At 61.5% G+C, this 9,848-nt stretch overlaps 1 non-coding gene and 1 pseudogene across 1 annotated transcript; both read right to left on the bottom strand.

Moving 5' to 3' along the window:
- LOC136684640 (28S ribosomal RNA) overlaps window positions 1-3,770 on the bottom strand; it is a 4,611-nt pseudogene extending 841 nt beyond the window's left edge.
- Window positions 3,771-4,185: 415 nt separating this feature from the next.
- Window positions 4,186-4,339, bottom strand: LOC136684626 (5.8S ribosomal RNA). The gene has a single exon (XR_010799745.1). It is a non-coding gene; the product is annotated as a 5.8S ribosomal RNA (ribosomal RNA).
- Window positions 4,340-9,848: the final 5,509 nt, after the last annotated feature.

The following is a 9,848-nucleotide window of genomic DNA, read 5'->3' as shown; positions in this document are numbered from 1 at the left end:
AGGAACTCGCCCCAGGGAGAGGAAGGGCCAGCCCCGCGCGAGCTTGCCTCCGACCCCCCCCGCGAGGGGGGGAAGGAGGACTCAGCGCCGAGCGACCCCCCCACCCGGGGCTTAGCACCTTTGAACAAGGAACCCCCAGCAAGGCAAAGGTTCCCACCGACACCCTCACCGGGTTAGTGAGGTAACGTGTAAGAGTAGTGGTATTTCACGGACGGCCCGCTCCGGTGCTGGCGAGCGGCGGGCCTCCCACTTATTCTACACCCCTTAAGTCGCCTCACAGTGACAGACTAGAGTCAAGCTCAACAGGGTCTTCTTTCCCCGCTGATTCCGCCAAGCCCGTTCCCTTGGCTGTGGTTTCGCTAGATAGTAGGTAGGGACAGTGGGAATCTCGTTCATCCATTCATGCTGGTCACCAATTAAATGACGAGGCATTTCGCTACCTTAAGAGAGTCATAGTTACTCCCGCCGTTAACCCGCGCTTCGATGAATTTCTTCACTTTGACATTCAGAGCACTGGGCAGAATTCACATCGTGTCAACACCCGGTCCAAGAGCCTTCACGATGCTGTGTTTTAATTAAACAGTCGGATTCCCCTTGTCCGCAGCAGTTCTAATTCGGCTGTTAGGTGCCGGCCGAGAGACCCGGCCCCGGAGGTCTCCCCCCGAGGCGAGACTCATAAGCCCGAGAGATCCACGGAGCCTAGGCTCGGCGCGCGAGGCTCCAGGGACACCGCCCCGACCCACCGAAGCCCCACCACCGGCGGCCTGCTACGAGTCCACACACGCACGAGAGACCGCACACCCCACGCGGACCTACGTTCCATTGCGTCCCTCCGCGTCCCATCGGGGGAGAGCGAAGGGCCGGACGCTCGAGCTTAGCCGGGGGCGGCCCACCCGGCGACGGGCGTCGGGAGCCCGGCCCGGCTTAGGTAGGGAGAGGAGGCCGAAGGCGGTCATCCGACGGAGGTTAGTCCCGAAGGACGCTCCCCCGCCGGCATCCCACCGACGACCGGCTCCCTACCGTCGACCTGACCGAGGCCCCCTAAGCGCCGCCGCCGAGGGGGGACACGCACCGGGGCTTAAGGTCTCGCTCGCCGCGACCCACTCTCATCGACCCCGACAGACAGACGGAGCCTTGTTCACGGGGGTTTGGATACTGGGGGGCAATCTCTCGCCGTGCGCTTCCTCGCGCGCAGGACCCAGTGGGGGGGGCCCGAAGGTGGACCGGGAACAGCTCCCCGTCGCACGGGCAGCACCGGGCTTTCGGACCCCGCATCAGCAGACACGGGCCCGACCGAGCTCAGCCATTAGAGCCAATCCTTATCCCGAAGTTACGGATCCGTCTTGCCGACTTCCCTTACCTACATTGTTCCAACACGCCAGAGGCTGTTCACCTTGGAGACCTGATGCGGATATGGGTACGGCCTGGGGGGAAATTCACTATACCTCCCCCGGATTTTCAAGGGCCGATGGGAAACGTCCCGGCCGTCGCATAGTGCATGCGACGCCTTTCAGAGCGTTGAGCCCCTATCTCGGGGTCGAACCCATTCCAGGGCGCTCCAGCTCTTTAGCAAGGAGAGAGAATCCTCCCCGGGGTCCCCACCGGCGTCTCCGGGTTCGTTTGCGTTACCGCCACGGGAGCGCCTCTCGGCGGCTCGATCTCCACCAATCCCAGGTACGGGGATATTGGCCCGATCCCCTTTCGGTCAGCGCGAGGCAGACGAGACCATCGCCCCAGCATTTTCCGAACGGCGCTCGCCTATCCCTTAGGACCGACTAACCCACGGCCAAGCGCTGTCGGCGTGGAACCCTTCTCCACTTCGGCCTTCAAAGTTCTCATCTGAATATTTGCTACTACCACCAAGATCTGCACCCGCGGCGGCTCGACCCAGGCTCGCGCCAAAGGCTTCTGCGCCACCGCGGCGCCCCTCCTACTCGTCGCGGCATACGGTCCCATGAGTCTCGGTTCTCTCTCATTCTCGCTGGCTTTTGGGGGGGTGGGAGACAAGTACCGCCAGCGACGGCCGGGTATGGGCCCGACGCTCCAGCGCCATCCATTTTCAGGGCCAGTTGATTCGGCAGGTGAGTTGTTACACACTCCTTAGCGGATGCCGACTTCCATGGCCACCGCCCCGCTGTCTATATCAACCGACACCTTTCTTGGGGTCTGATGAGCGTCTGCGTCGGGCGCCTTAACCCGCGCGTTCGGTTCATCCCGCAGCACCAGTTCTGCTTACCAAAAGTGGCCCACTCGGCACCGTCAATTCCATGCCCGGCTCCAAGCCTGCGAGCCGGGCCTCTTACCCATTTAAAGTTTGAGAGTAGGGCGAGGCCCGTTTCGGCCCCGCGGCCTCCAGTCATTTCTTTACCGGATAAAACTTGAAGTTTCGGCGCCGGCTATCCTGAGGGAAACTTCGGAGGGAACCAGCTACTAGATGGTTCGATTAGTCTTTCGCCCCTATACCCAGGTCGGACGACCGATTTGCACGTCAGGACCGCTGCGGGCCTCCACTCAGGGTTTCCCCTGGCTTCGCCCTGCCCAGGCATAGTTCACCATCTTTCGGGTACCACCGCGTATGCTCTGGCTCCGCTCTCCGCACGTGGGAAGAGCAGGCCGGTGGTGCGCCGCCCGCCCCCTCGAAGGGTTAGGACGGATCCCACCTCAGCCGACGCGCGCCGGCCTTCACCTTCGTTGCGCCTCCGGGGTTCTGGGCCCCTTCGACTCGCATACGCGTTAGACTCCTTGGTCCGTGTTTCAAGACGGGTCGTTCGGGGTCCGAACTTAGCCGCTGACCTTAGGCGTTCGGGTGCTGTGGGCCTGGATCACCCCCCGCATCGCCGTAGCGGGCCTAGCCCGGGGCTGAGGACAGCCCAGCCGGCCCGCTTCGACCGAACGATCGGGGGGGGCCCCCATCCCCATCCCGGAGGAGGGGAGAACGCGGAAAGGACATTGCTCCACGGCCCCGGCGTTATCGGCGAAGTCGGAGCGAGGGGCTGTAGCGGAACGCCCGTGTCCGGGGGCCGCGTGGGGCTCCCTTCTCCGGACGGACCTACCTTCACCCTCGGGCCCTTCCAAGCCTAACCGGAGCCGGTCGCGACTCACCACCACGCGGGGAAAGTACACCGGGCGGGGCCGGACCTCCGTACGCCCGACAGGCCCGAAGTCCAGAGGCGAAGCGCAGAGCCGAAGCGGGGAGCGGTGGAGTCGGCACCCCACCCCTCTCGCCCGGATACGCTCGCACCCCCGGCCTCGGAACCCGACGAGCGCGGGGCCGTCCGCCCGGCTGAATCCCCCGGGGCAGTCTTCTCGGTCCCCGTACGTTTACCTCTCAACGGTTTCACGCTCTGTTGAACTCTCTCTTCAAAGTCCTGTTTCAACTTTCCCTCACGGTACTCGGTTCGCTATCGGTCTCGTGCCGGTATTTAGCCTTAGATGGAGTTTACCACCCGCTTTGGGCTGCATTCCCAAGCAACCCGACTCCGAGAAGCCCGACCTACCCGGGCGGGAACGCGGGACTCGCTACCGGGCTTTCACCGTCTATGGGAAGAAGCCACGTTCGCGAGGACTTGGTCCCGCGTCCGCACCGAGACGGATCTTACGGACTTCCGTACGCTACATTTCCCGGCCAACCCCGGTCAGGGGAAAGTGGGATTCAGCGCTGGGCTCTTCCCTGTTCGCTCGCCGCTACTAAGGGAATCCTTGTTAGTTTCTTTTCCTCCGCTTACTGATATGCTTAAGTTCAGCGGGTCGTCTCGTCTGATCTGAGGCCGCACACAGAGGTTTCTTATGCGGGGGCGAGGGCGGAGGCGGAGGGCCGAAGGCTAGGGGCGAGGGGCGAGAGCCCGGCCTGAGGCCGAACTCCGCGACACCCTCCCCCCACCCCGGCCGCTCGCCCGCCCGCTCACTCGCCCGCTCGCTGGGTTTAATCGGCACTCGCCACCCCCGCGTCCGACTGCGCGGAGCCCCGCTCGGGACTCGGGGAGAGACCGTAACGGACGTGGACCCGGACCTACTCGGCTCTCCCTCCGTTCCCTGTACGGAGCTCTCTCGCAACACGGGCCGCGTGGACTGGCTCGGAACCGAGTCTTCGTTTGGGAAGACGAAGGGCCGTTTTCAGGCCCTGCGAGCTTCCAGCCGCGGTCTCTCTCTCTCAGCGGGGGCGCGGAGACCGATCGATGGGTAAAGCGACCCTCAGACAGGCGTGGCCGCGGGATGGACCCCCGCGGCCGCAATATGCGTTCGAAATTTCGATGATCTGTGTCCTGCAATTCACATTAGTTAACGCAGATGGCTGCGTTCTTCATCGAAGCACGAGCCGAGTGATCCACCGCTAAGAGTCGTATTTGGGTTTGTGCCCGGCCCGTTACAGGCCGGGCGAAGGAAGCCATTCGAACACGAGACAATGTTTGACAATATTTCAAGCCGGGTGCCTTCCCCCCCGTGGAGGGGGAAGGTCATTGAACCTGGGCGTCACCACCGGACCGAGGAGTTACGGCCCGGGACGATCGCCCGAGTAGGTGCCCGAGACTTACGTGGTTTAGGAGACCGGGTCTAGGCACCCGCCGTTCCCGGCGAGGCCCAGGGTTTGGTTCGCTGCGTTACGGGTCCCGGTCTAAGGCATTCAGGCGTGCGCTCAAAGCCAAGCTCTCCACCCCGGAGGGTATGAGCGAGGCCCGGTGGTACGCTCCCAAGTCCCCGCTTAGGGGAAGGCGCTGGGTAGATCCCACCTAGTCAGGACCGGCGGGCACCGGCCGTCTCCTTCGGGTGTTTATAAACGCATCCGGGGTTCGTGAGGCCCCTTCAACTCGCGCACCGGCCTTAGACTATTATACGGTCCGTCTCTGCGAAGCCAACATCGGGGGTTATTGCATGCGCTCTTAAGCTCCGCTCTAACCCCGTGAGGGGAAAGAGTTTCGCCCGGCGGTACGCTCCCGTCCACCACCACCCCCTGTGCCGGGGGGATGGGTTCAGGGAGATCCCACCGAGGCCGGCGAGCACCGGCCAACGCCCTGGGGGTGAGTAAGCCCCTTTGACTCGCGCACGCACAATCAAGCCTTCAACGATCAATGGTTTTTTGGGTTTAACTACCCGGCGGGCGGCTCCGGCGCCACTCTTCCCCCCGCGAACGGGAGGGGCGGACCGGGGTACCTATGCACCTAAGGCGGTCCTCGCATAACCCCGAGTTCCGAAGCCGGCTCGCTACGTCCACCCACCCGGAGGGGGGAGAGACTCACGTCGGCCGACAACGAAAGGTACGAGGCTTCTGCGGTCCATACCTTGAAGGTACCCGCCGGGGGGGAGGTTCGGCCTCTCGAGTCCGACTCGACAACCGGCACGGACGGCGGGCGCCGACCGCGGCCAGGTCACCGTTATTGATCCTTCCGCAGGTTCCCCTACGAAAACCTTGTTACGACTTTTACTCCCTCTAGATGTCCGGGTTCGATCGACTTCCCATCGCCCGGAGGCGACCCCCGTTCGAGGGCCGCCCCGGGGACGGTCCGAGGACCTCACCGAGGCATCCGATCGGTAGTAGCGACGGGCGGTGTGTACAAAGGGCAGGGACTTAATCGACGCGGGCTGGTGACCCGCGCCTACTTGGAATTCCTCGTTCGAGGGGAATAGTTGCAATCCCCTGTCCCCAGCGGGGAATGGCGTTCATAGGATTGCCCGCACCTCTCGGCGTAGGGTAACTTACATGTTGAACCAGCCATTGTAGCTCACGTGCGACCCCGGACTTCTAAGGGCATCACAGACCTGTTATTGCTCCATTTCTCAAGTGGCTTCTGTGCCACAAATCGCTCTAAGAAGTTTAGCCACCGACCGCTGATTCCCACCGGGCGAACCCCAACCTTCAGGCCCGCGGTAAGCGGGAGGGCACCGGGGAGGGGAGAGGGAAGGCGAAGGCGAAGGACGGACAACCCACACCCGGAGAGCGGAACGAGGTGCGGACGGCATCGGGGAGGGAACCGAACGCGAAGGGGAGAGGCCGGAGCCACCCACTCGACGCAGAACTGAACCCCCGTCAACCGCATCACCTCCCCGAACCGATCCGGGGTAGAACCGGACCCCCGCCGAAACCCCCAACACCCCCACCCCGATGGGGACCCCCCGCGAACGGGGACCTTCGGGGATAGAGTCCGACCCAGGAGAGGGGCCGTGTAACTACTTAAAGGATGGGATCTCGTTCGTTACCGGAATTGACCAGACGAATCGCTCCACGAACTACCAACGGCCATGCACCACCACCCACAGAATCGAGAAAGAGCCGTCAATCTGTCAATCCTTACCGTGTCCGGGCCGGGTTAGGTTCCCCGCGTTGAGTCAAATTAAGCCGCAAGCTCCACTCCTGGTGGTGCCCTTCCGTCAATTCCTTTAAGTTTCAGCTTTGCAACCGTACTCCCCCCAGAGCCCAAAGACTCGTGGTTTCCCGGACGCTGCCCGGCGGGTCATAGTCGTTAACCCAACGCCGCCGGATCGCGGGTCGGCATAGTTTACGGTCGGAACTACGACGGTACCTGATCGTCTTCGATCCTCCGACTTTCGTTCTTGATTAATGAAAACATTCTTGGCAAATGCCTTCGCTTTTGTCCGTCCCGCACCGGTCTACGAATTTCACCTCTCTCGGTGCGGTACGAATGCCCCCGGCCGTCCCTCTTAATCATGACCTTTGGTCCGTCAAACCCACGAAATAGGACCAAGAGAGCGGTCGGATACCCCCCCGGCTCGGGGAACCGTGCGGCGGCCAGAAACGCCGGGCGTCACACCCGGGCGCCCCCGGCCCCACCCGGCCGCCTCGCCGAAGAGCTCCGACTCGCCCCCCATGGGAAGGCCTTATTCCATTATTCCTAGCTCAGTCCATTCAAGGCACGCTTCGGCCTGCTTTGAGCACTCTGTTTTGTTCAAAGTAAACGCACCGGACCCTTCCGCCCCCCACGTATTCACCGCGGCGGACGACCCAGCTAAGGGCCTCTCCGCGGAGGAAGGGAGCAGAGGACACCGGATGAGTAGGGACAAGGTCCCGCGACCTCCACCCAGAGACCCGCGGGGGGTCCCCACCCCGGAGAGGGGCAGCTTCCCACCGCGAAGTCCGGACGGGCAGAGGCCCGGCAGCCGGGACCCGTCCCCGGATCCAACTACGAGCTTTTTAACTGCAGCAACGTTAACATACGCTATTGGAGCTGGAATTACCGCGGCTGCTGGCACCAGACTTGCCCTCCAATGGGTCCTCACCCACGGACGTAGATTGAGTTCATTTCGGTCCCGAAACCTTCAAACGGGGCCTCGCACCGATATTTTTCGTCACTACCTCCCCGTGTCGGGAATGGGTAATTTGCGCGCCTGCTGCCTTCCTTGGATGTGGTAGCCGTTTCTCAGGCTCCCTCTCCGGAATCGAACCCAGATTCCCCGTTACCCGTGGTCACCACACGTAGTCCCGTAGACTACCGTCGAAAGTTGATAGGGCAGACACTCGAATGAGACGTCGCCGCCCCGAAGGGCTCTGCGATCGGCCAAAGGTTATCTAGAGTCACCAAAGCGGACCCGACCGGAGTCGGGAGGGGGTTTTTTGGTTCTGATAAATGCACGTATCCGTGGGGGGCGCCGAGGGGAAGGTGAACCAGTCACCGACCACCTCGAAACGGCACCCCCACTTCCAACGCTTCGTTTGCATGTATTAGCTCTGGAATTACCACAGTTATACCAAGTAACGTGTGGAGCGATCAAAGGAACCATAACTGATTTAATGAGCCATTCGCAGTTTCACTGTACCAACGCCCGTGTGTACTTAGACTTGCATGGCTTAATCTTTGAGACAAGCATATGATACTGGCAGGATCAACCAGGCCGATCCTCTGGTACTCAAACCCGGCTTGGGGAAAGAGAGAGAGTCGGTGGCGCGTGGAACTCGACCCCCACGAAGGAGGAAGAGACACGCACCGCGGAAAGGCTTTTCGAATGAGACCCCCCGGAGGTGGGTCTTCAATCGGGGGTTTGACAACTTGGAAAATGTACGATTCAAGGCCCGGACGGTGCAGGCTAGGGGCCGGTTCCTTCCCTCAATAGGATCCCGACCCTAAGGCACCACCGACTCGGACCTTTTAACGGACCCAAACTGTGGTGGAAATTAGACCGACGGATCGGCTAAGTCTCCCTCGGAACGATTCTGGGACAAGCGGACCCCCTATTACGGGGGGTCCCCGAGCCATAGAGGCTGGAGCACGTGGCGGGGAGGATCGTTCTAAAAGCCGGTATATTTCGGATTAGAAGCCTGCCCCTGGTGCTCCGGGTATGCCGCATTTCGAACGGGCGTAAAGGACGTCCGTTTAAGGGAAGAGAATGGAAGAGAATTTCCTGGCCCCCTCAAAGCGCGAGGAGGTCGGCATAGGTTTTACGGTACGCCCCCCCGGAGCCGTCTGATGTTCAGAAGACGAAGGGTTTTGCCCCCAATCTCGTAAGGTCGAGGGCTCACCACCGAACTTCCAGCCGCGGTCCTTGGTAGGACCGATACGCGGACAAGCCGCAAATCCTGGCCCCCTCGCAGTGCGAGGAGGTCGGCAAAGGTTTTACGATTCGCCCCCCGGAGCCTACGGTTAGTTTTCTCAATTTAAGAAGACGAAGGGGGTCGGGCCCGGGAACCGTAGACCGAGCGCCTCTTCCCCTGCGAACTTCCAGCCGCGGTCCGTTTAAAAAGACCGATCCGTGACACCTCTAATGCGCTCTTTGCCTCCGGCCGTTTCCAGCGCGGGGGCCCGGTGGTGCGCTCCCAAGTCCCCGCGGAGGGGAAAATCTGGGAGATCCCACATTAGACCAAGCGGAACGCCGGTCTTCGCCTCAGGGGTTTGTATGCCCCTTTCGACTCGCGCACGGGCAAGAGTTAGGTTAGAACGGGGACAACTGCCGGCGGGCGGCCCGTCACACCCACCCCGCAAGTGGGCAGGTGGTCGGTGGCCTGTGGACCCGCCGCTCGGATTCGTTTAGTAGGAACCATACGGGGTACAACCCTCATACGCTCGACCCCCTCACGCCCAGGGAAGTGCTCACCTCCCTGGGCATATATCGAACGAATCATCGGGATTGAAGGGGAGGCCACCCAAACCATCCCCTTAGCCCAGAGGGGTGCCAGTCCTCGGGCTTCGGTATTCGCATCACCGGGGTCTACGGAGGTCTCGACTTAGGTTTTAAACACATCCAGAATGGGGGGGCCGGATTAACCACCACCCTAGCCCAGAGGGGTGCCAGTCCTCGGGCATGTCACTTCGCATCACCGGGGTCTACGGAGGTCTCGACTTAGGTTTTGAAAACCTCCAGAGGGTGGGGACATATCTTATCCCCACCCTAGCCCAGAGGGGTGCCAGTCCTCGGGCATGTCAATTCACATCACCGGGGTCTACGGAGGTCTCGACTTAGGTTTTGAAAACCTCCAGAGGGTGGGGCCTGACTTACCACCACCCTTAGCCCAGAGGTGTGCCACTCCTCGGGCATGGAATTCGCATCAACGGGGTCTACGGATGTCTCGACTTAGGTTTTGAACACATCCAGGGAAGCAGAGCGGACATTCCCATTATTTCAAGCCCATCGGGAAGCCACTCCCTTGGGCATAGCGTTTCGCATCGCTGTTACCCAAACTTACGTCTGATTTAATGCCTCCCTAATATCCCGACGGCACCAGGCTGAGAAACCATATGCCCACAGGATTCAAGGCGTTGGAACCTCGTTCGCATAGCCGACAACGATGAACCTCCCTCGGACTCGCTACAAGGCTTGAAGGAGGTCCTGATTTTCTTAAAATCTCAGGTGCGGGACTTAGAAAATTTTCACTTTAAAACCACAGACCTCCAGAGGAGAGACCG

Source organism: Hoplias malabaricus, unplaced genomic scaffold, assembly GCF_029633855.1.
Source record: "Hoplias malabaricus isolate fHopMal1 unplaced genomic scaffold, fHopMal1.hap1 scaffold_25, whole genome shotgun sequence".
Lineage (NCBI taxonomy): Eukaryota > Metazoa > Chordata > Actinopteri > Characiformes > Erythrinidae > Hoplias > Hoplias malabaricus.
This window is presented reverse-complemented; position numbering and strand designations above follow the sequence as displayed.